Genomic DNA, 21,113 nt, shown 5'->3' on the forward strand with positions numbered 1-21,113 from the left:
GTTGGCCTGTTTTTATTTTTATTTTTATTTCCTATTTTCTCTCTTTCTACTTTAAATAATTTGTGACTTCAAATTTTTTCAGAAATTAAAAATGACTTTTTTATTAATCATAAAATGTTTGTGTATTAAAAAATGCTCATGAATTTTAAAAAATGTTCAAAATTTTAAAAACAAATGCTAGGGAAATAAAAAATGTTTATGATTTTTTAATAAGTTCGTGTATTGAAAAATGTTAATGAAATTGAACAAAATTTCACCATTTCAAAAAATGTCATGAATGGAAAAATATCCTAAAAATTAAAAAACTGTTCATTGTTTCAAAAAATGGTCATGCATTTCAAAAATGTTTGTTTAATCAAAAAAATATTTGTGAATTTCAAAAATTGTTCCACCAATTTCTAGAAAAAATGATCGTCAATTCTAGAAATGTTCGCTGATTGAAGAAAATTGTTTAATTTTTGTTCACAATTTTCTAAAAATGCTTGCTAATAGTATAAATGTTTATGAACTCGAAAAATGTTCTTGATTTTAGAAAAAAATTCAAAAAATTATAAAATTGTTCATGAATTTGAAAAATGTTTAGAATTTCAAATATGTTCAGGAGTTTAAAAAATGTTCATGATTTCATGAAAATGAGAGTGATAGCGTATCACGATGATGCAGCAAAATGTGGTCATGGCCATTGAAGATTATGTGTTTTTTCCCGTTTCAACGCAGGGGCCCTTTTGCTAGTATATTCAACGAACTGAGTCCCCTGCATACAAGGTCCATTATCCCTCGTGCTAGTGAAGATCATGTGTACGACACAAATGCACTGAACTAAACAACACACTTTTGACCCAATAAAGCATGGTGGCAGACAGAACTTAAACTATGACAAACAGATTATACTCAACACCCCCCCCCCCCCCCTCCCCCAGAGTGATAGTGTACCTCGGTGATGCAGCAAAATGTGGTCATCACCATTGGAGATTATGTAATTTTTTCCCGCTGCAATGCAGGGGCCCTTTTGCTAGTATATTCAACGAACTGAGCCCCTGCATACAAGGTCCATTATCCCTCATGCTAATGAAGAGCATGTGTACGACACAAATACACTGAACTAACAGAATTGGCAGAAAAAACACCACACTTTCGACCCAATAAAACATGCTGGCACCCCCCCCCCCCCCCCCCCCCATCAGTGTCCTTAGAAACACAATAAAGAGCCAATGTGACATGTCCAGATCCAATGTTTGTACCTTAAATACTTAGAAAAGCATTATTGCAGTGACTGGACAATAGTAATACAAAAAAAGGATATGATATGCACATAAGACATAATCACAAAAAAGTTCAGAAAAAAGAATAGTGCTAGGTCTGTTCACATTCAACAAACAGCAAAGCAACCAATCGTGACATAGAACACAAGTTATACAACCAAACATTCAGCAAAGCATACAAGCCACGCCATCAAACAAATGCAATTTTCACAAAGTCACACACACACACAGTCTCACACACAGTCAAGCCACACACATATTCAACATCAAGCCACACACAGTGTCACACAGTCAAGCCACACACACACAGAGTCAAGCCACACACATATTCACCAGCAAGTCACACACAGAGAATGGAGGGCTTGCACACAAGAAACAACACATAGATAGGGGCACAAAGAGAAACCTAATACATGCAAGACCGAACTAAACTCAGAAAGCTATAAAGAAATTCCAGAACTTGAATGAGTAAACTGATTTCAAGTTGGCAACAGTGGTTGCCTCTCATCAGTTACAATATTGCGCATGTTACAGCAGCACTAAGAGCTTGCTCGAGAGCATTTTCATCAATCTATCTGAGAAAATACATAAACAATGTTTCATCAAGATCTTTAAAAATAAAATATGGAGGCCATATCAGTTCCAAACATGACTTGCTAATAACCACTACAGTACTTAAACATGAATATCAAGTAGGGTAATTTATTACATACAGTAAGCAAAACATTGAAATATTTGAAGGGTGTAAAACAGAAATTAGGCACCACTAGACCAGCAAGGCAACAAAGAACCATAAATGACAGAACATTAAAAAGGAGTAAATTGCACAAGAGAGAAACAAATCTACGACTGCATGGAGTAAGCCTTACTCATCCCCAATTTGGCGTTGCTCAATTTGAGAGATACCATAGTATCGAAGTGCAGCTTCCAAGAATTTACGCCTTAGATCTAAAATTCTCGCATAATAGACCTACAAGAGATATAACGGAACTAAATTCTTGTCCTTAGTTGTACACAGATAGATTATTAAACTGTTTCTGAACCAACAAACCTTGAATTGTAAGTTCAGAACTTCCTGGTTGCTGTTTGTGACCAAAAACGAGGCTTTGTTGATAAAAGCTTCAGCATTCACTGCACCATCATCCTACAAAATGAACAACTACATGAGTACAGCTGACAATGCAATGGCGACAAAGGCTAAAAACAGGACTAGCCTCCAAATAGAGTCATGCAATCTGGACACACTTGGATATTTTGTTTGTGTCATCAAGCATCCTGGTTTTTAAGATGGTGGTCAGATTTCCAGAGTATCCAATGACATGTAAAGAGAGACAAAAGCTTTGCTTCTACTCAATTCCTGAGTCCAAGTCAATGCGATTAAGCATTTGTGCTGCTCTCGACCATTGTTGTTCAAATTCATACAGTTCTGCAAGCTTCTCCCTAATCACTACAACTGCATATAGATAGCCAACACGGTTATAGATCAAGAATGTTGCAAGACTTTGTTACATAATAACAACAAGGTCAATCACAAAGCTCACAGAAACATATATTATGTCAGTTATTTGTGGTAGTGAAACAAATCTAGAGATAAACCTTCTCTATGAGATTTACATGAAGATACTGGAAGTAGTAATTTTTTTTGAGAAAACGCAAAAGACTTGCGTTTCTTTGTATTGAAAAGATAGAGTTTGTTACAGCCTCCTAGGAGGAGCGATTACAGACAGCGGTCTAAATCAGTGTACGTCCCATGTTTGTGATAGGATCGCACGCAGGCCACGGGCTCCCGCTCTTGCCCAGAGCGTAGCTTCATCCTTGATCTGTGCGATCAGCAAGTTGGTCGAAGGGGTCGTGCCGTTGAACACGCAGTCGTTGCGATGCTTCCAGGTCATCCAAGGGATCAGCAGAGTAGCGGTGGTAAGGCCCTTTTTCATTGGCTTGGGCGTGTTCCGGCGCGCCGAGCGCCACCAGTCGGACAGGGATTCCTCGTTGGAGGGCGCGCTGCATGGCAGGCGTAGCCAGGACAGGCTCTCGTGCCACACTTGTCTGGAGAAGGAGCATTCCAGCAGAAGATGCCGGATCGATTCGGGCTCCTGATCACAAAGCGGGCAGCAAGGGGGGTGTGGCAGTCCGCGACGAGCCAGGCAATCAGCCGTCCAGCAACGCCCCAGGTGAGCGAGCCAATGGAAGAACTTGACACGCGGAGGTGCCCAGCTATTCCAGTTCAGTTTCCATGCAGGGCAGGAGGCCGAGCCTTGGAAAGTGGCGAGGTAGGCGGATTGCGTCGTGTAATTGCCTGCCGCATTCCACTTCCAATGTAGGCGATCCGGCTCGGCATTGAGCATTATGTGCTCGAGCGCGTGCCAGGTGGTCAGGTACTGGCCGATCTCTCGGATGCCGAGAGTGCCCTGGATGTCTGATGCCCATTGGTGCGCTTGCAGGCCATCCGCCACGGTCCTGCTCTTGCGGCGATTCTTCGGGATGAGGGCATGAAGTTGTGGCGCTAGTTCCGAGATGGAGCAGCCGTTAAGCCATCGGTCCTCCCAGAACAACGCGCGCTGGCCGTTGCCGAGGATCATGGTGGTGGACGCGAAGAAGAAGGCGCGCTCCGTAGCACTGAATTGGAGGTCGAGGCCAGACCATGCCCGGGTGTCGTCTGTGCGGGCGAACCAAAGCCATCTGGTACGCAGGGCCAGGTCCGTGCGCTCCAGGTCATGCACTCCAAGTCCACCAAGGCGAGTTGGGCAGCAGACGCGTTGCCAGTTGACATGACAGTGGCCACCGTGCGCCTCTGTGCGGCCCGCCCATATCCTCATTGAATTTTCTCCAGGAGCTCGAGGATCTTCTTTGGCGGCGCGAGCACAAGGAGCTGGTGGATAGGGATCGTGCTTAGTACCGATTTGACGAAGGCAAGGCGTCCAGCTTTGTTCATGAGATGCGCCTTCCAAGTGGGGAGTTTTCCAGCAGTTTTGTCGACAAGGGGTTGGAGTTGTGCTGCGGTTGGGCGCCCAAGGGTGAGCGGGATCCCCAGGTAGGTGACAGGCATCGCCGCGGTTGGGTAGCCCAGGTTGGCGATGGCCGGGGCAGCCATGTCACCGTCGCATCTGATCAGCGTGGCTGTGCTCTTCTGGAAGTTCACCCATAGGCCGGACGCCCGGCCAAATAGCTGCAGGATATCCCGGACAGCGAGTGTGTCGCTTGTCGAGGGGTGGCAGAAGAGTATGACATCGTCCGCGTACAGCAAGAGGACGGGAAGCGCTCGGCGGGGGTGCAGTTTTTGCAACACGTTGAGCTCGGCAGCGCAGCGAAAAAGGCGTCCCAGAGTGTCGACAGCAAGCACGAAGAGCTGTGGCGATACGGGATCACCTTGACGAAGCCCATAGCGGTGCCAGATCGCAGGTCCCGGCGCACCATTGAGGATGACCTTTGTGCTTGCCGACGATAGGAGAATGGCGATCCAGCCAAGGAAACGGGCGCTGAAGCCATACCGACGCAAGACCTCAAAGAGGAATGGCCAGGATACGGAGTCAAACGCTCGCGCGAGGTCGAGCTTCAGGAGAATGCGCGGGGCGCCCAGCTGGTGGAGAAGACGGGCCGATTGTCGGACGAGCACGAAATTATCGTGTAGGCTTCGTCCCGGGATGAATGCGTTCTGAATGGGGCTGACCAGCTCGTTCAGTTTGGGTGCTAGGCAGAGGGACTGGAAGTAGTAAATTCACTGGATGATTTCTTTCACAAGATGACAAGCATGATGCAGGCATTCTTTGTACATTTTTCTGCACAGGTATATATTAACCAGCTTCGATCTACATAATCTTTCAATACTAGGTATTTTTCTACACACTTATTCTACCTTTGTTTATTTTGATGGTAGCTAAGACTAAGACCACATGATTGCAATAAATAGAAATCATACTACTCCTTAATGGCTAATTTTAGTGACTGTTTTCAGCAGCTTACCAAAGTTTAATCCCCACGAGGATTTATCAATTGCAACTTCAACAAGAACTCCCAAACAATAAGATTAACGAAGACAAAGCTATTTAGATTTTTGAAATGCGGTGCATATGAGGGGCATGATGCACGAAGCTATTCGTAGATATTTAGGTTTCTACAATGCAACCTGTCGGAGTAAATGACCACAGGTAGCCTAACCGACTCCCCCTAGCTCTTTAAAAATTATCAGGCCGATCGAGCCTTCAAGCACCCAAAGCACGGGGCCGCCTTCCCCTGGCCGGCCATCTCACAGGCCGACTGCTGTAAGGCGGCCCGACCCTGAAACCCTCCTGAAGAGAGCCAAAAGAAGGCCGACTCCAAGAAGCCGGCCACAAGAAGGCCGACTCCAAGAAGCCGGCCACAAGAAGACCGACTCCCGGCAAGCGGCCAAGATTGCACCCTCCAGGACAACACCCACATAATGGTGACAAGACCGGGCGTGGCTACAGTAAAGTCTGCCACCCCGAATCCCGGAGCACGCATGGCCACAGTGCGCCGTCGGCCATCCCTCGTCCGGCGCGGCACTGTAGCCATGTTGACCATGACGCCACCCACGACGGGTTGTCAGTACGGCCCGCGGGCGGCGGGCCCCTACAGCCAGAGAGACGCTCGAAGGCGGTCAAGCCCCCTTTTAGTCGGCCTGGGGTGTAGCTGGCTCCCAATAGCCGGCTACCTCACTCCCTTAAAGTATGTGCATCATTAAGAAGACAAGACGAGGTAAGGCTACAGTGAGAGTCCGCCGGACGGCGGCCCTGTAGCCATGCTTACCTCAGCAAAGCCCTCGTCATCAGGGGCGAGGCTACAGTAAACAGCAGCCGGCGGGACCCACCAGTCGGCGGGCCCCAGTGGCTGGCGGAGAAGCCGGCGGATACAGACACTGACGGCCTGGACCCGCATCCAGCCGAATTACCATTGTACCCCTGGGGGGTAGGCCTGGGGTAGACCTATATAAACCCCACAGGGCACCCATGCAAAAGGTTGATCTCTTAGAGTTTTAGACACCACGTAGAGAGAAGAGGAAAGCTAGCCTTGCCCTTCTTCCTCCTCTAGCAAAACAGCTCAAGGAGCCACTTGTAGCCAGTTGTGTTGATCTAGTGATCATGCGGAGACCCCGCAGAGCAGGACTAGGGATGTTATCTCCACGGAGAGCCCCGAACATGGGTAAAATTCCCCGGCGTGCATGTCTTCGCCTTATCCCGTTTTCAGGCACCGGCGATGTCTTACTGGCTCCCACAATGATAAGCCACCCGTTGGCATATGTCGCACATACCACCCGACATTTGGCGCCCACCGTGGGGCCAGGTGCACCGTCGTCCGGAGACCTGTTCTGGACGGGAACCCATTTCCTTCCCAGCGAGCGTAGCCAGCCCGGCAAGCCCGATGGCGCTTGCCCCGACGCGCTGCAAGGCGCCGACGACGCCTGCGCGGCGAGCTACCTCGCCAATCTTCTTGGCAAGGCTCGCATCTCCGACGAGCCTGCGTCCGACGCGGGCACAGACTGCCCCGAGAGCTGCCTCGTCAGCCTCCTCGACCAGCTTCACGTCTCCAGCGAGCCTGCTGTGGATTTGGAGTCGGTCGGCTCCACTGACCCGATGTTTGTCGACTCCGACACGGCATCGCTTGACGCCTTCCCCACCAACGTGGTGATCATCGACGACCCTCTTCCTCGAGCCGACAGTGGCGGCAGCACTGTCACTGAGGTGCTGGTCATCAGCCATGGCGCCGCCTCAGGCGAGAACGCCCACGACGCCCTACAAGCGGCGCTACACGACCTGACCGCCCCCATCCCAGCCGACGCCGACGCCGAGACACTGGAGGCACGCCGCCTCGCCCTCATCGCGGAGGGCCAGAAGATAGCATCCATGAGACGCCTCACTGAGGCTCACCAGCGCGAAGTCGACCGCGCCGCCTTTGGTACGCCGCCTCCTGACGGGCCGAGCCGAGCCGGCATCGTCAAGAAACGCGGCGCGGCCATCGCCAGCATGCTGGGAGCAGACCGCCCAGTCTACGCCACGCCACTCGAGAACCTGCGTGCCGCTCAGGCGGCCGTAGGCGAGCTGAACGGGCTGGGGGCCGACGAGCTCCCCTACATGACTAGACGCATCCAGCAATTGATCGACGCGGCCGTAGAGCGGCATGAAGCCGGCGCCCTTGCTGAAAGTACTCAAGCACTGACTCCTCTGCGACGAGCCGACTACTCTGCGACGAGCCGACTACTCAAGCCACGGCCGACTCTTCAATGAAGACTGAGATTCGAGTGGATGCCTCTAGAAACGTGCTCGTTCCGGCTCCCAAGACGCCGGCCGGTGATTCCAATCGACGCCCGCACCCGAACGACCACAAGCGCAAGGCCCCTAAGCCGCCTTCCAGCAGTCGGCAAGTAGCCACAGTCGAAGACGAACAACCTGAAGAGCGGCCCGTGCCCAAGAAGCAGAAGGGCGGCAGGCCGGCATGGCAGCCGGCTTTCTCCTACGAGCAAACCCTTGATGCCCCCTGCAAGTTCCACAGCGGCGCGAAGCCGTCCAACCATACGACTCGGAAGTGTCATTGGCTCACGCGAATCTCCAAAGGCGAGGGACTGGTGCCGCCTCCACCTGCTGGCCAGCTGCCTCCAGCCCCTCAGCAGCCGGCTGCTCGACCAGCAGTCGAAGCCATTCAAGACGAGTTCCTGAACGAGCATGCCGCCTACGTCGTCTTCACAAGCCAAGCTGAAGACAGACGCAGTCGGCGCCGACAACAGCAAGAAGTCAACGCGGTTGCCTGCAACAACCCAGAGTTTATGCATTGGTCTGAGAAGCCTATCAGCTGGAGCCAGGCCGATCACCCAGAGGTGATGCCGTCTCCTGGCTCTTATGCGTTGGTATTGGACGCCACCCTCGCGACAGAAAGGCCAGCTGCCCGTTTCTCCCGAGTACTGATTGACGGAGGGAGCAGCATCAACATACTGTACCGTGACACCATGGAGAAGCTGAACATCAAGACGAAGCAACTCATGCCAAGCCGGACTGTGTTCCATGGCATCGTACCTGGCCTGTCCTGCTCACCAATCGGCAAGATCAAGATAGATGTTCTCTTCGGAGACAAGGATCACTTCCGCCGAGAAGCAGTCTGCCTTGGCCAAGTTGCTTGGCCAACCTGCCTTGGCCAAGTTCATGGCTGTGCCCCACTACGCCTACCTCAAGATGAAGGTGCCTAGTTCGAAGGGAATCATCACCATAGCTGGAGACTACAAGAAATCCTCCGAGTGTGCTGCAGCCAGCAGCCGGCTGGCCGAGTCCCTCGTGATTGCCGAAGAAAAGAAGATGCTGGACCGAGTCGTGGCCATGGCCGGCAAGCAGCCGGGCCTGTCCCCTGACCCCAAGGAGTATGATGCTCAAGGCTCCTTCCAGCCGGCCAAGGAAACAAAGAAGATACTTCTGGACCCAGAGAACCCGGAGAGGTTTGCCGTCATAGGAGCGAACCTTGACAGCAAATAGGAAGGCGAGCTCGTCGATTTCCTCCGTGAGAATCGGGACATCTTTGCATGGTCCCGTCCCCAAAGGACAAGCCGGGTGTTCCGAAGGATTTCGCCGAGCACAAGCTACACGTCCGAGCAGACGCAAAACCAGTCAAACAACCCCTCCGCCGACTGTCGGAGGAGAAGAGAAGGATTGTAGAAGAAGAGATAGCCCGGCTTCTGGCAGCCGGCTTCATTACGGAGGTGTTTTTTTCAGAATGGCTTGCCAACCCAGTCCTCGTATTGAAGAAAAACAATAAGTGGCGCATGTGTATAGATTACACCAGCCACAACAAAGCCTGCCCCAAAGATCCGTTTGCCTTACCTCGAATCGATCAAGTGATAGACTCCACAGCCGGATGTGAGCTGTTGAGTTTTTTGGATGCCTACTCAGGCTACCATCAGATCAAATTGGATCCAGCCGACCGCCTGAAGACCGCCTTCATCACACCATTCGGAGCTTTGTGCTACCTGACTATGACATTCGGCTTGAGAAATGCCGGTGCCACTTTTCAGCGTTGCATGCAGAAATGCCTCCTCAAGCAACTCGACAGAAATGCCCACGTCTATGTAGACGATATTGTGGTGAAGACGGAGAAGCGCGGCACCCTGCTGGAAGACATCAGAGAAACATTCGACAACCTGCGCCGGTTTCAGATCAAGCTCAACCCTGAGAAATGCGTGTTCGGAGTACCAGCCGGCCAACTTCTAGGCTTCTTGGTCTCCGAACGCGGCATCGAGTGCAACCCAGTGAAGATCAAGGCCATAGAGAGAATGCAGATTCCTACCAAGCTGCGAGACGTCCAAAAGTTTACCGGGTGCCTAGCCTCCCTGAACCGCTTCATCAGCCGGCTGGGAGAAAAGGCTCTCCCCCTGTACCGACTCATGAAAAAGTCCACCCACTTCGAGTGGAACGACCAAGCAGACCAAGCTTCTCACGAGTTCAAGAAGATGCTGACCACGCCGCCTGTCTTGGCGGCGCCGACTGAGAAAGAGCCCATGCTCCTTTACATTGCCGCGACTAGCCGAGTGGTCAGCACAGTTATTGTGGTCCAACGCCCAGAAGAAGGCCGAGCTCAGTTAGTCCAGAGGCCGGTGTATTATTTGAGCGAAGTACTGTCTACCTCGAAGCAAAACTACCCGCACTACCAGAAGATGTGCTATGGAGTGTACTTCGCCGCGAAGAAGCTGAAGCCCTACTTTCAAGAGCACCCCATCACGGTCGTATGTACTGTCCCGCTTGCCGAGATCATAGGCAGCCGGGATGCATCTGGTCGGGTGGCCAAGTGGGCCATTGCGCTCGCTCCTTACATGATCTTCTACCAGCCTTGCACCGCCATCAAGTCCCAAGCATTGGCCGACTTCCTTGTCGACTGGGCCGAGACCAAGTACCTACCGCCGGCTCCCGACTCCACTCATTGGCGGATGCACTTCGATGGATCCAAGATGCGCACCGGCATCGTCCTCACCTCTCCCAAGGGCGACAAACTCAGATACACATTGCAAATTCATTTTGCCGCCTCCAACAACGTGGCCGAGTACGAGGCGCTCATACATGGGCTCCGGCTAGCCAAAGAACTCGGCATCCGCCGGATCCTGTGCTATGACGACTCGGATTTAGTAGTCCAACAATCATCTGGCGACTGGGACAAGGACGCAAACATGGCGAGCTACCGATTCCTCGTTCAGCAAATCAGCGGATACTTTGAAGGATGCGAGTTCCTCCACGTGCCATGGGCCGACAACGAGGAAGCTGCGTGGAGGAACTCGCATCCTTCAAAGTATCTGCTGATTTGCTGAACGAGGAATCGGTAGCTCGCCATGTTTGCGTCCTTGGCGTACCAGTCGCCAGATGATTGTTGGACTACTAAATCCGAGTCGCCATAGCACAGGATCCGGCGGATGCCGAGCTCTTTGGCTAGCCGGAGCCCATGTATGAGCGCCTCGTACTCGGCCACGTTGTTGGAGGTGGCAAAATGAATTTGCAATGTGTATCTGAGTTTGTCGCCCTTGGGAGAGGTGAGGACGATGCCGGCTCCCAAGCCGGTGCGCATCTTGGATCCATCGAAGTGCATCCGCCAATGAGTGGAGTCGGGAGCCGGCGGTAGGTACTGGGTCTCGGCCCAGTCGACAAGGAAGTCAGCCAATGCTTGGGACTTGATGGCGGTGCGAGGCTGGTAGAAGATCATGTAAGGAGCCAGCGCAATGGCCCACTTGGCCACCCGGCCGGATGCATCCCGGCTGCCTATGATCTCGGCAAGCGGGGCAGTACATACGACCGTGATGGGGTGCTCTTGAAAGTAGGGCTTCAGCTTCTTCGCGGCGAAGTACACTCCATAGCACATCTTCTGGTAGTGCGGGTAGTTTTGCTTCGAGGTGGACAGTACTTCGCTCAAATAATACACCGGCCTCTGGACTAACTGAGCTCGGCCTTCTTCTGGGCGTTGGACCACAATAACTGTGCTGACCACTCGGCTAGTCGCGGCAATGTAAAGGAGCATGGGCTCTTTCTCAGTCGGCGCCGCCAAGACAGGCGGCGTGGTCAGCATCTTCTCCAACTCGTGAGAAGCTTTGTCTGCTTGGTCGTTCCACTCGAAGTGGGTGGACTTTTTCATGAATCGGTACAGGGGAGAGCCTTTTCTCCCAGCCGGCTGATGAAGCGGTTCAGGGAGGCTAGGCACCCGGTAAACTTTTGGACGTCTCGCAGCTTGGTAGGAATCTGCATTCTCTCTATGGCCTTGATCTTCACTGGGTTGCACTCGATGCCGCGTTCGGAGACCAAGAAGCCTAGAAGTTGGCCGGCTGGTACTCCGAACACGCATTTCTCAGGGTTGAGCTTGATCTGAAATTGGCGCAGGTTGTCGAATGTTTCTCTGATGTCTTCCAGTAGGGTGCCGCGCTTCTCCGTCTTCACCACAATATCGTCTACATATACGTGGGCATTTCTGCCGAGTTGCTTGAGGAGGCATTTCTGCATGCAACGCTGAAAAGTGGCACCGGCATTTCTCAAGCCGAATGTCATAGTCAGGTAGCAGAAAGCTCCGAATGGTCTGATGAAGGCGGTCTTCAGGCGGTCGGCTGGATCCAACTTGATCTGATGGTAGCCTAAGTAAGCATCCAAAAAACTCAACAGCTCGCATCCGGCTGTGGAGTCTATCACTTGATCGATTCGAGGTAAGGCAAACGAATCTTTGGGGCAGGCTTTGTTGAGGCTGGTGTAATCTATACACATGCGCCACTTATTGTTTTTCTTCAATATGAGGACTGGGTTGGCAAGCCATTCTGGAAAAAACACCTCCGTAATAAAGCCGGCTGCCAGAAGCCGGGCTATCTCTTCTCCTACAATCCTTCTCTTCTCCTCCGACAGTCGGCGGAGGGGTTGTTTGACTGGTTTTGCGTCTGCTCGGACGTGTAGCTTGTGCTCGGCGAAATCCTTCGGAACACCCGGCATGTCCTTTGGGGACCATGCAAAGATGTCCCGATTCTCACGGAGGAAATCGACGAGCTCGCCTTCCTATTTGCTGTCAAGGTTCGCACCTATGACGGCAAACCTCTCCGGGTTCTCTGGGTCCAGAAGTATCTTCTTTGTTTCCTTGGCCGGCTGGAAGGAGCCTTGAGCATCATACTCCTTGGGGTCAGGGGACAGGCCCGGCTGCTTGCCGGCCATGGCCACGACTCGGTCCAGCATCTTCTTTTCTTCGGCAATCACGAGGGACTCGGCCAGCCGGCTGCTGGCTGCAGCACATTTGGAGGATTTCTTGTAGTCTCCGGCTATGATGATGATTCCCTTCGAACTAGGCACCTTCATCTTGAGGTAGGCGTAGTGGGGCACAGCCATGAACTTGGCCAAGGCAGGTCGGCCAAGCAACGCGTGGTAAGGGGTCTCTAGATCCACCATTTCAAACCAGACTGCTTCTCAGCGGAAGTGATCCTTGTCTCCGAAGAGAACATCTATCTTGATCTTGCCGATTGGTGAGCAGGACAGGCCGGGTACGATGCCATGGAACACAGTCCGGCTTGGCATGAGTTGCTTCGTCTTGATGTTCAGCTTCTCCATGGTGTCACGGTACAGTATGTTGATGATGCGCCCTCCGTCAATCAGTACTTGGGAGAAACGGGCAGCTCGCCTTTCTGTCGCGAGGGTGGCGTCCAATACCAACGCATAAGAGCCGCGAGACGGCATCACCTCGGGATGATCGGCCCGGCTCCAGCTGATAGGCTTCTCAGACCAATGCATAAACTCTGGGTTGTTGGAGGCGACCGCGTTGACTTCTTGCTGTTATCGGCGCCGACTGCGTCTGTCTTCAACTTGGCTTGTGAAGACGACGTAGGCGGCATGCTCGTTCGGGAACTCGTCTTGAATGGCTCCGACTGCTGGTCGAGCAGCCGGCTGCTGAGGGGCTGGAGGCGGCTGGCCAGCAGGTGGAGGCGGCACCAGTCCCTCGCCTTTGGAGATTCGCGTGAGCCAATGACACTTCCGAGTCGTATGGTTGGACGGCTTCGCGCCGCTGTGGAACTTGCAGGGGGCATCAAGGGTTTGCTCGTAGGAGAAGCCGGCTGCCAAGCCGGCCTGCCGCCCTTCTGCTTCTTGGGCACGGGCCGCTCTTCAGGTTGTTCGTGTTCGACTGTGGCTACTTGTCGACTGGTGGAAGGCGGCATAGGGGCCTTGCGCTTGTGGTCGTTCGGGTGCGGGGGTCGATTGAAATCACCGGCTGGCGTCTTGGGAGCCGGAACGAGCACGTTTCTAGAGGCATCCACCCAAAGCTTAGTCTTCATTGAAGAGTCGGCCGTGGCGTACTTGTCTGCTATGAACAGCAGCTCGTCGCAGAGTACTCTATGGCCTGAACCTCGTGCACCCTTCGCAGGAGTTGCGGAGCTCAGCCCAACGCGTGAGGTAGTCGCGAGTTGATTCGCTGGGCCTTTGGACGCACAAGGAAAGCTGGCGGGGCTTGGGAGGCCGCTTGTATGTGCTGGTGAAGTTGCGGATGAAGACTTCCGGGAAGTCTAGCGAGCTGTTGACGCTGTAGGGCTTGAGGCTGTTCAACCAGGTGCGTGACGTGCCTTGAAGCATGAGCGGGACGTACTTCACGGCAACGCGCCTGTTGCCGTTTGCTATGCTGACTGCGGTGGAGTAGTCGATCAACCAGTCTTCCGGCTTCACGGAGCCGTTGTATTTTGGCGTGTCTCTTGGGAGTGAGAACCCTTTGGGGAAGGGCTCGTCGCGGATGCGGGGGCCAAAGCAAGGCGGGCCGACATCATCTTCTTCTTCTAGCGCCAGGGATCGCGCTAGGCGGTCGATCCGATGGCGAGCGTCATTCTCGCCGACTCCTTCGCGGTGGCCTAGTCGGTCGCCGAGAGTCGGATGCGTGACAGGCGGCGGGGTGGGATATCTCTCCCCACGAGGCGGGGGAGGAGGCGGATTGCCTTGTCGTTCCACAGCTCAGGGGCGGCCTTCTGCATCGCGCTCAATGGTGAGCCGAGTCCGACTGCGGCTAGCAGCCGGCTCCTTGTCTTTTCTTGCGCGGGCGCCGCTTGCAGTCGGCATCCGGGATGTCGCGCCGTGCTCTCGGCGTGGGGGGGGGGCTTTCAGCGCGGGCGCTGGCTTCATGCCGCTCTGCGGCCGCGTCGATCAGCTGCTGGATGCGTCTAGTCATGTAGGGGAGCTCGTCGGCCCCCAGCCCATTCAGGTCGTCTACGGCCGCCTGAGCGGTACGCAGGTTCTCGAGTGGCGTGGCGTAGACTGGGCGGTCTGCTCCCAGCATGCTGGCGATGGCCGCGCCGCGCTTCTTGACGATGCCGGCTCGGCTCGGCCCGTCAGGAGGCGGCGTACCAAAGGCGGCGCGGTCGACTTCGCGCTGGTGAGCCTCAATGAGGCGTCTCATGGATGCTATCTTCTGGCCCTCCGCTATGAGGGCGAGGCGGCGTGCCTCCAGTGTCTCGTCGTCGGCGTCGACCGGGATGGGGGCGGACAAGTCGTGTAGCGCCGCTTGTAGGGCGTCGTGGGCGTTCTCGCCTGAGGCGGCGCCATGGCTGATGACCAGCACCTCAGTGACAGTGCTGCCGCCACTGTCGGCTCGAGGAAGAGGGTCGTCGATGATCACCACGTTGGTGGGGAAGGCGTCAAGCGATGCCGTGTCGGAGTCGACAAGCATCGGGCCGGTGGAGCCGACCGACTCCAAATCCACAGCAGGCTCGCTGGAGACGTGAAGCTGGTCGAGGAGGCTGACGAGGCGGCACTCGGGGCAGTCTGTGCCCGCGTCGGACGCAGGCTCGTCGGAGATGCGAGCCTCGCCAAGAAGATTGGCGAGGCAGCTCGCCGCGCAGGCGTCGTCGGCGCCTTGCAGCGCGTCGGGGCAAGCGCCATCGGGCGTGCCGGGCTGGCTACACTCGCTGGGAAGGAAATGGGTTCCCGTCCAGAACAAGTCTCCGAACGACGGTGCACCTGGCCCCACGGTGGGCGCCAAATGTCGGGTGGTAGGTGCGACATATGCCAACGGGTGGCTTATCATTGTGGGAGCCAGTAAGACATCGCCGGTGTCTGAAAACGGGATAAGGCGAAGACATGCACGCCGGCGAATCTTACCCAGGTTCGGGGCTCTCCGTGGAGATAACACCCCTAATCCTGCTCTGCGAGGTCTCCGCATGATCACTAGATCAACACAAGTGGCTACAAGTGGCTCCTTGAGCTATTTTGCTAGAGGAGGAAGAAGGGCAAGGCTAGCTCTCCTCTTCTCTCTACGTGGTGTCTAAAACTCTAAGAGATCAACCTTTTGCATGGGTGCCCTGGGGGGTTTATATAGGCCTACCCCCCAGGGGTACAATGGTAATCCGGCTGGATGCGGGTCCAGGCCGTCAGTGTCTGTATCCGCCGGCTTCTTCGCCGGCCGCTGGGGCCCGCCGACTGATGGGTCCCGCCGGCTGCTGGTTACTGTAGCCTCGCCCCTGATGACGGGGGCTTTGCTGAGGTAAGCATGGCTACAGTGCCGCCGTCCGGCGGACTCTCACTTTAGCCTTACCTCGTCTTGTCTTCTCAATGATGCACATACTTCGAGGGAGTGAGGTAGCCGGCTATTGGGAGCCGTCTACACCCCAGGCCGACTAAAAGGGGGCTTGACCACCTTTGAGCGTCTCTCTGGCTGTAGGGGCCTGCCGCCCGCGGGCCGTACTGACAACCCGTCGTGGGTGGCGTCATGGTCAACATGGCTACAGTGCCGCGCCGGACGGGGGATGGCCGACCCGCACGGCGCACTGTGGCCATGCGTGCTCCGGGATTCGGGGGTGGTAGACTTTACTGTAGCCACGCCCGGTCTTGTCACCGTTATGTGGGTGCTGTCCTGGAGGATGCAATCTTGGCCGCTTGCCGGGAGTCGGCCTTCTTGTGGCCGACTTCTTGGAGTCGGCCTTCTTGTGGCCGGCTTCTTGGAGTCGGCCTTCATGGCTACAGTGCCGCCGTCCGGCGGACTCTCACTTTAGCCTTACCTCGTCTTGTCTTCTTAATGATGCACATACTTCGAGGGAGTGAGGTAGCCGGCTATTGGGAGCCGGCTACACCCCAGGCCGACTAAAAGGGGGCTTGACCGCCTTTGAGCGTCTCTCTGGCTGTAGGGGCCTGCCGCCCGCGGGCCGTACTGACAACCCGTCGTGGGTGGCGTCATGGTCAACATGGCTACAGTGCCGCGCCGGACGGGGGATGGCCGACCCGTACGGCGCACTGTGGCCATGCGTGCTCCGGGATTCGGGGGTGGCAGACTTTACTGTAGCCACGCCCGGTCTTGTCACCGTTATGTGGGTGCTGTCCTGGAGGGTGCAATCTTGGCCGCTTGCCGGGAGTCGGTCTTCTTGTGGCCGGCTTCTTGGAGTCGGCCTTCTTGTGGCCGGCTTCTTGGAGTCGGCCTTCTTGTGGCCGGCTTCTTGAAGTCGGCTTTCTTTTGGCTCTCTTCCGGAGGGTTTCAAGGTCGGGCCGCCTTACAGCAGTCGGCCTATGAGATGATCGGCCAGGGGAAGGCGGCCCCGTACTTTGGGTGCTTGAAGGCTCGATCGGCCTGATAATTTTTTAAGAGCTGGGGGAGTCGGTTAGGCTACCCGTGGTCATTTACTCCGACAGTCAACCCATGTGAGCATGAAATGAGTGGCAACAATAATTCCTTATATCGCATTATTTTCTCTACTCACAGACAAGATCATGAGGTATTATAAAACTATAGTCCTTGAGCAATAATTAGTGCTTGATAATTCAATAGATATAACACGGTTTGAGATAAGCTACCTTTCCACTCTTCAGTGTCTTCCATTACAGAATTGATCCATAGCAACACTTCCTGCAGTATATGGTGACTATGATCACTTTATGCGTATCAAAACAGTAAATACACCATTTTAAAATAACAGGGCGTATGCTTTTCTTCATCTTAACATCATGTGCTAAAGCAAGTGGGTCAATAGCACAGCCACAAGTTCTGCAATTTGTTCATTTATTACGAACAATTTGTTCCAGGAGATCCATTTGGCAAGCACAAGTTGAGCATGATGTGGCAGAGAACATCAACTAAACATAAAATCAAATGTACCTGACTAGCCAGGCCGTGCAGTGGCCCAGCCAAACCGTTCAGTGTCCTTAGCAACACAATAAAGGGCAACTGTGACATGTCCAGATCCACAAGTCTGTACCTTCAATACTTAGAAGAGCATTAAAATATGATATCCACATAACACACATAACACAAAAAAGTTCAGAAAAAAGAATAGTAAATTGTCTGCACTAAACAAGTACTGGTCTGTTACCTATGATCAGGAACTACCAATATTCGTCAAGACATCAAACACTCCTGTCATATAAACATGTACCATCTCAAGGAAAATTTGTAAGAGATGTGGTTAATAACTTGGATAAAACACACCATATCTAGTATACTAGCACAGAAGTGATATCAATATTTCTACGTTCCACATCAGATAGTATAAAACACACCATAGATAGTATAAAACACACCACGGCCTACACAGTTTGCACCTCTGAACGCATCCCCATATATGGAAAGACAGACATTGGGAACATAAGCAAAGTGTTACAAGAACCCAATTCGAAAGAACATAAGAAACCATCAAAAGAACCATAACGAATCACCTCATCTCTGCGTATAAGATGGGGTTCTTCAAGAACACAAGAACAACCGTAACGACCGGCGAGCCAAACTAAAGTATCACAAGGGCGCATGCGTTTGAGGTCTGGAGATCGCCGACGAACAACGCAGCGACGGAACCGATCTGAAACTGACCTTGCTGGCATCTCCCTGTGTCCGTAATCAAACCAGACGGCGAACACAAAATGCAGGAACACGAAATGTAACCGTTCATCGCTCCGCCGCAAACACGAAACGCAGGATCGTGAGTGTCTCTCAGATAACAGAAGCGCACGCAGAATCAATATTAACTACTCAATGATCAAACAAACATTACAACAGAATTTTACGCAATAGGGTGTCAAAAGCTCAATGATCAATGAACGCACTATAAATTAATTGTCACAAAGTCTAGGCAAATCAAGAAAAGCACTATTCCAGTGACTGGACATAAGTAATACAAAAAAAAAAGAATATACCAAAACACGCATATCACTAAAAATTTAAGAAAAAAAGAAGTTAGCTGTCTACACTAAACAAATACTAGGTCATTAATCACAATACCGAGTTGATGCCATAAAATTTAACAGGACAAACAGTAATTTTTCAGGCACACTAACTGGGGATTAACAAATGTCACAGCATAAGAGTTGGGCTAGTCAACTGGATCACCATCATCACAAGAAAACAAGCAGCACACTAACTGGGGACGCGACAGAAGTTAGCAGCATTGATAAAAAAACATGTGTGAACGTGCTTTCACAGATAAATAAATTCTGGAGTTATGCTCACAACAGAAATATATGCGCAGGTGTGCAATGACAAAATTCTGTAGTTATGCTATGCAATCTAGAATGTACTCTAAGGGGAACTAACTAGCAGGAGCTCATCAATGGAAATAGCAACATCAGGAAGAAAAAAAGGAACATTGTCCCACAGTAGCAGCATCAGGTGTTCAATTAGTCAAGCAGCAGGAACACACAAGCAAAGCATGGTAAAAAGAAACAAATTGGAAAGAACATAAGCATTATACACCATCAGAACAAGCGTAAGGAATCACCCCGTCTCTGCATCTAGGATAAGAGCACACACGCCTAACCGGTACAACAAAAAGTCAAGAATTAACAGACCCTGGAACTCAAGAATTGACAGAGGGCCAAGAATTGACAGAGTATAACAAGAGAGCAAGAGCAACGCAGGTGACAGAAGAGAGGAACCGATCTGAACTATAGCACGATAAAGTAACAAGTAACATTGCTCCCCATCTCCGGCCGTAATCCAATTTCGAAACCAGACCCGTTCGTTCCTGCAACCGACGCGAACACGAAATCCAGGACTGCTACGTTCGGATAGCAGAAGCGCGCGCAGGCAGAATTGGTAGTTTGCAAACGAGATGGAGACCCCGGCCCCGACGAGGCGAGACGGACCAAGAACACGCGACCGCATCGGGACAAGGGCGAGGACGCGCAAGATCGAATCAGACGCGACTCTAAAGTAGACGGACGACGGCGAGGACGAGCGAAATCGAATCGGGCGCGACTCCACACGGACGGCGACGGCGAGGACGAGCAAAATCGAACCGGACGCGACCCCAAACGGGCGACGGCGGGGACGGGAAAAATCAAAGCAGGCGCGACTTGTGAGCCGACGAACCAAGCAGGAGCAAGAACCAAATCAGGCGCGGTTCCAAACCTGAACGGACGGCGAGTCGAGGACGAGCGAACCCAAATCGAGGACGAGCGGGGAGGCAGGACCCCGGGGCCCCGTAGGAAGAGAGGAGGAGCGGGCCGGCCACGGCCAGAGCGCGGGGAGGGAGGAAAGGGCGCGCCTGGCCGTGGGCTGGCCGCCGGGAAGGGGCGGTGTCGCCGGGGAAGGTGCTTGCCGGAGCCGGCTTCGGCGGGCGGCGGGAAGCAGAGGGAAGTGGGGCTGCTGCTGGTGGGTTCGGGCTAGATCCGAACCGGGTGGGCAGGAGCAGGACAGGAGGGGTCGGTCGGTCGGCAACCCGGCGCGGAGATATTACCGTTGGGAGCCTCAGATTGGTGGGGTCGGGTGCTCGAGGCAGAGGCGGTTGCGTGCAGACCACGGGCCGGGCCGGCACACATGAGCAGACCGCCGGCCCATTTGGTCATGTTAGGAGTTAGTAGGTTGTGTGTCGTGTCTTATCTTAGAAGAAAATATGTCCACCTCTTAAAAAAAATCATAGAAGAAAATATGTTGGTGCAAAAAGACTTCCGTGATGCTTTTTTTAAACGAGGTAGAAGATTTGCCATTTTCATTGATTAAGCAGAAGAGAGTTGCCCGATTAATTGGAGGAAAACCAAGCGAAAACCTAGATACAACCCCACACAGAGCACACACGGATGACCCGGCCACAAGCACCAATCAGTCGACCAAAGCGCTGAGGACATGGCAGCTCCGATTTTGAAGAAGAGATTCACATGAGAAAGTTGCAAGCCTCGCGTCGACCTAGCTCAGCGCAACACCCAAAGAGCACCATCCGCTGGGAACCGCCCTCATGGAGTCATCGTTGCCGCCGTGGCGTCACCGCCTGCAGCTCTAACTTCTCTGTCACAGCAAGAAACCAGCATAGGTGCACCCATTGGCGTACCGGACCTTCGACACCAGAAGGACAAGCAGCGACCCAGCTTCGCTCATCACATCGTCGTCGCCACATAGGTCGCAACGCCAACCGCACACATCGCCGGACGGACACCAGCCGACTGCAACGTGGTGAGCGTCCAGCCTATGGAATGCGCGAACTGGATCAAAGTTCTTCAAGTGAAGCCCCCAAGAGAGGATGCGACGAGGACGACGCCGTCGCCCGACCCAACGACGGGCCTTAGGCTTTCGCCTGAAGATCTTGAACCGAGGGTAGACGGCCGGAGATCTGCACAGCAGCGCCTCCAAGGAGGGAAACGACGCCCGCGGGCGTCGCCCGGCAACAACCGGGTAGGTTTTCACCCTGAACATCTTGGATACCACCCCCACGTGCCGCAATCCGCATTGCCGCCGCGCACGGAGCCACCCTAAACCTCGCCGGCAACATGCTGGGCAGATCCAACCGCAACCGGATCACCATCTAGCCTCTCGCCGCAACCCAGCCGACAGTAGCCAACGAACGGAGGAGGCTCGCCAAAGCCCATCAGCCCTACTGGCCCACAGGCGCCAGTTCTGGAGCTCGTTAGAGCCAGGCTCGTTGGAAGCCGCCTCGGTAACCCACGACCGGCCCAAGCCAACGAA

At 53.4% G+C, this 21,113-nt stretch overlaps 1 long non-coding RNA gene across 2 annotated transcripts; it reads right to left on the bottom strand.

Moving 5' to 3' along the window:
• Positions 1-1,902: 1,902 nt before the first annotated feature.
• LOC120976973 (uncharacterized) lies at positions 1,903-19,845 on the bottom strand. 2 transcript variants are annotated; one of them, XR_006672560.2, is made up of 5 exons: positions 17,322-19,845; positions 17,021-17,072; positions 2,508-2,715; positions 2,314-2,406; positions 1,903-2,232 (listed from the first exon to the last, which is right to left on the bottom strand). It is a non-coding gene; the product is annotated as an uncharacterized lncRNA (long non-coding RNA). The 2 variants fall into 2 exon arrangements; XR_005773740.2 differs by lacking the exon at positions 2,508-2,715.
• Between the last annotated feature and the right edge of the window lie 1,268 nt (positions 19,846-21,113).

Source organism: Aegilops tauschii, chromosome 3 (assembly GCF_002575655.3).
Source record: "Aegilops tauschii subsp. strangulata cultivar AL8/78 chromosome 3, Aet v6.0, whole genome shotgun sequence".
NCBI classification, from domain to species: Eukaryota; Viridiplantae; Streptophyta; class Magnoliopsida; order Poales; family Poaceae; genus Aegilops; species Aegilops tauschii.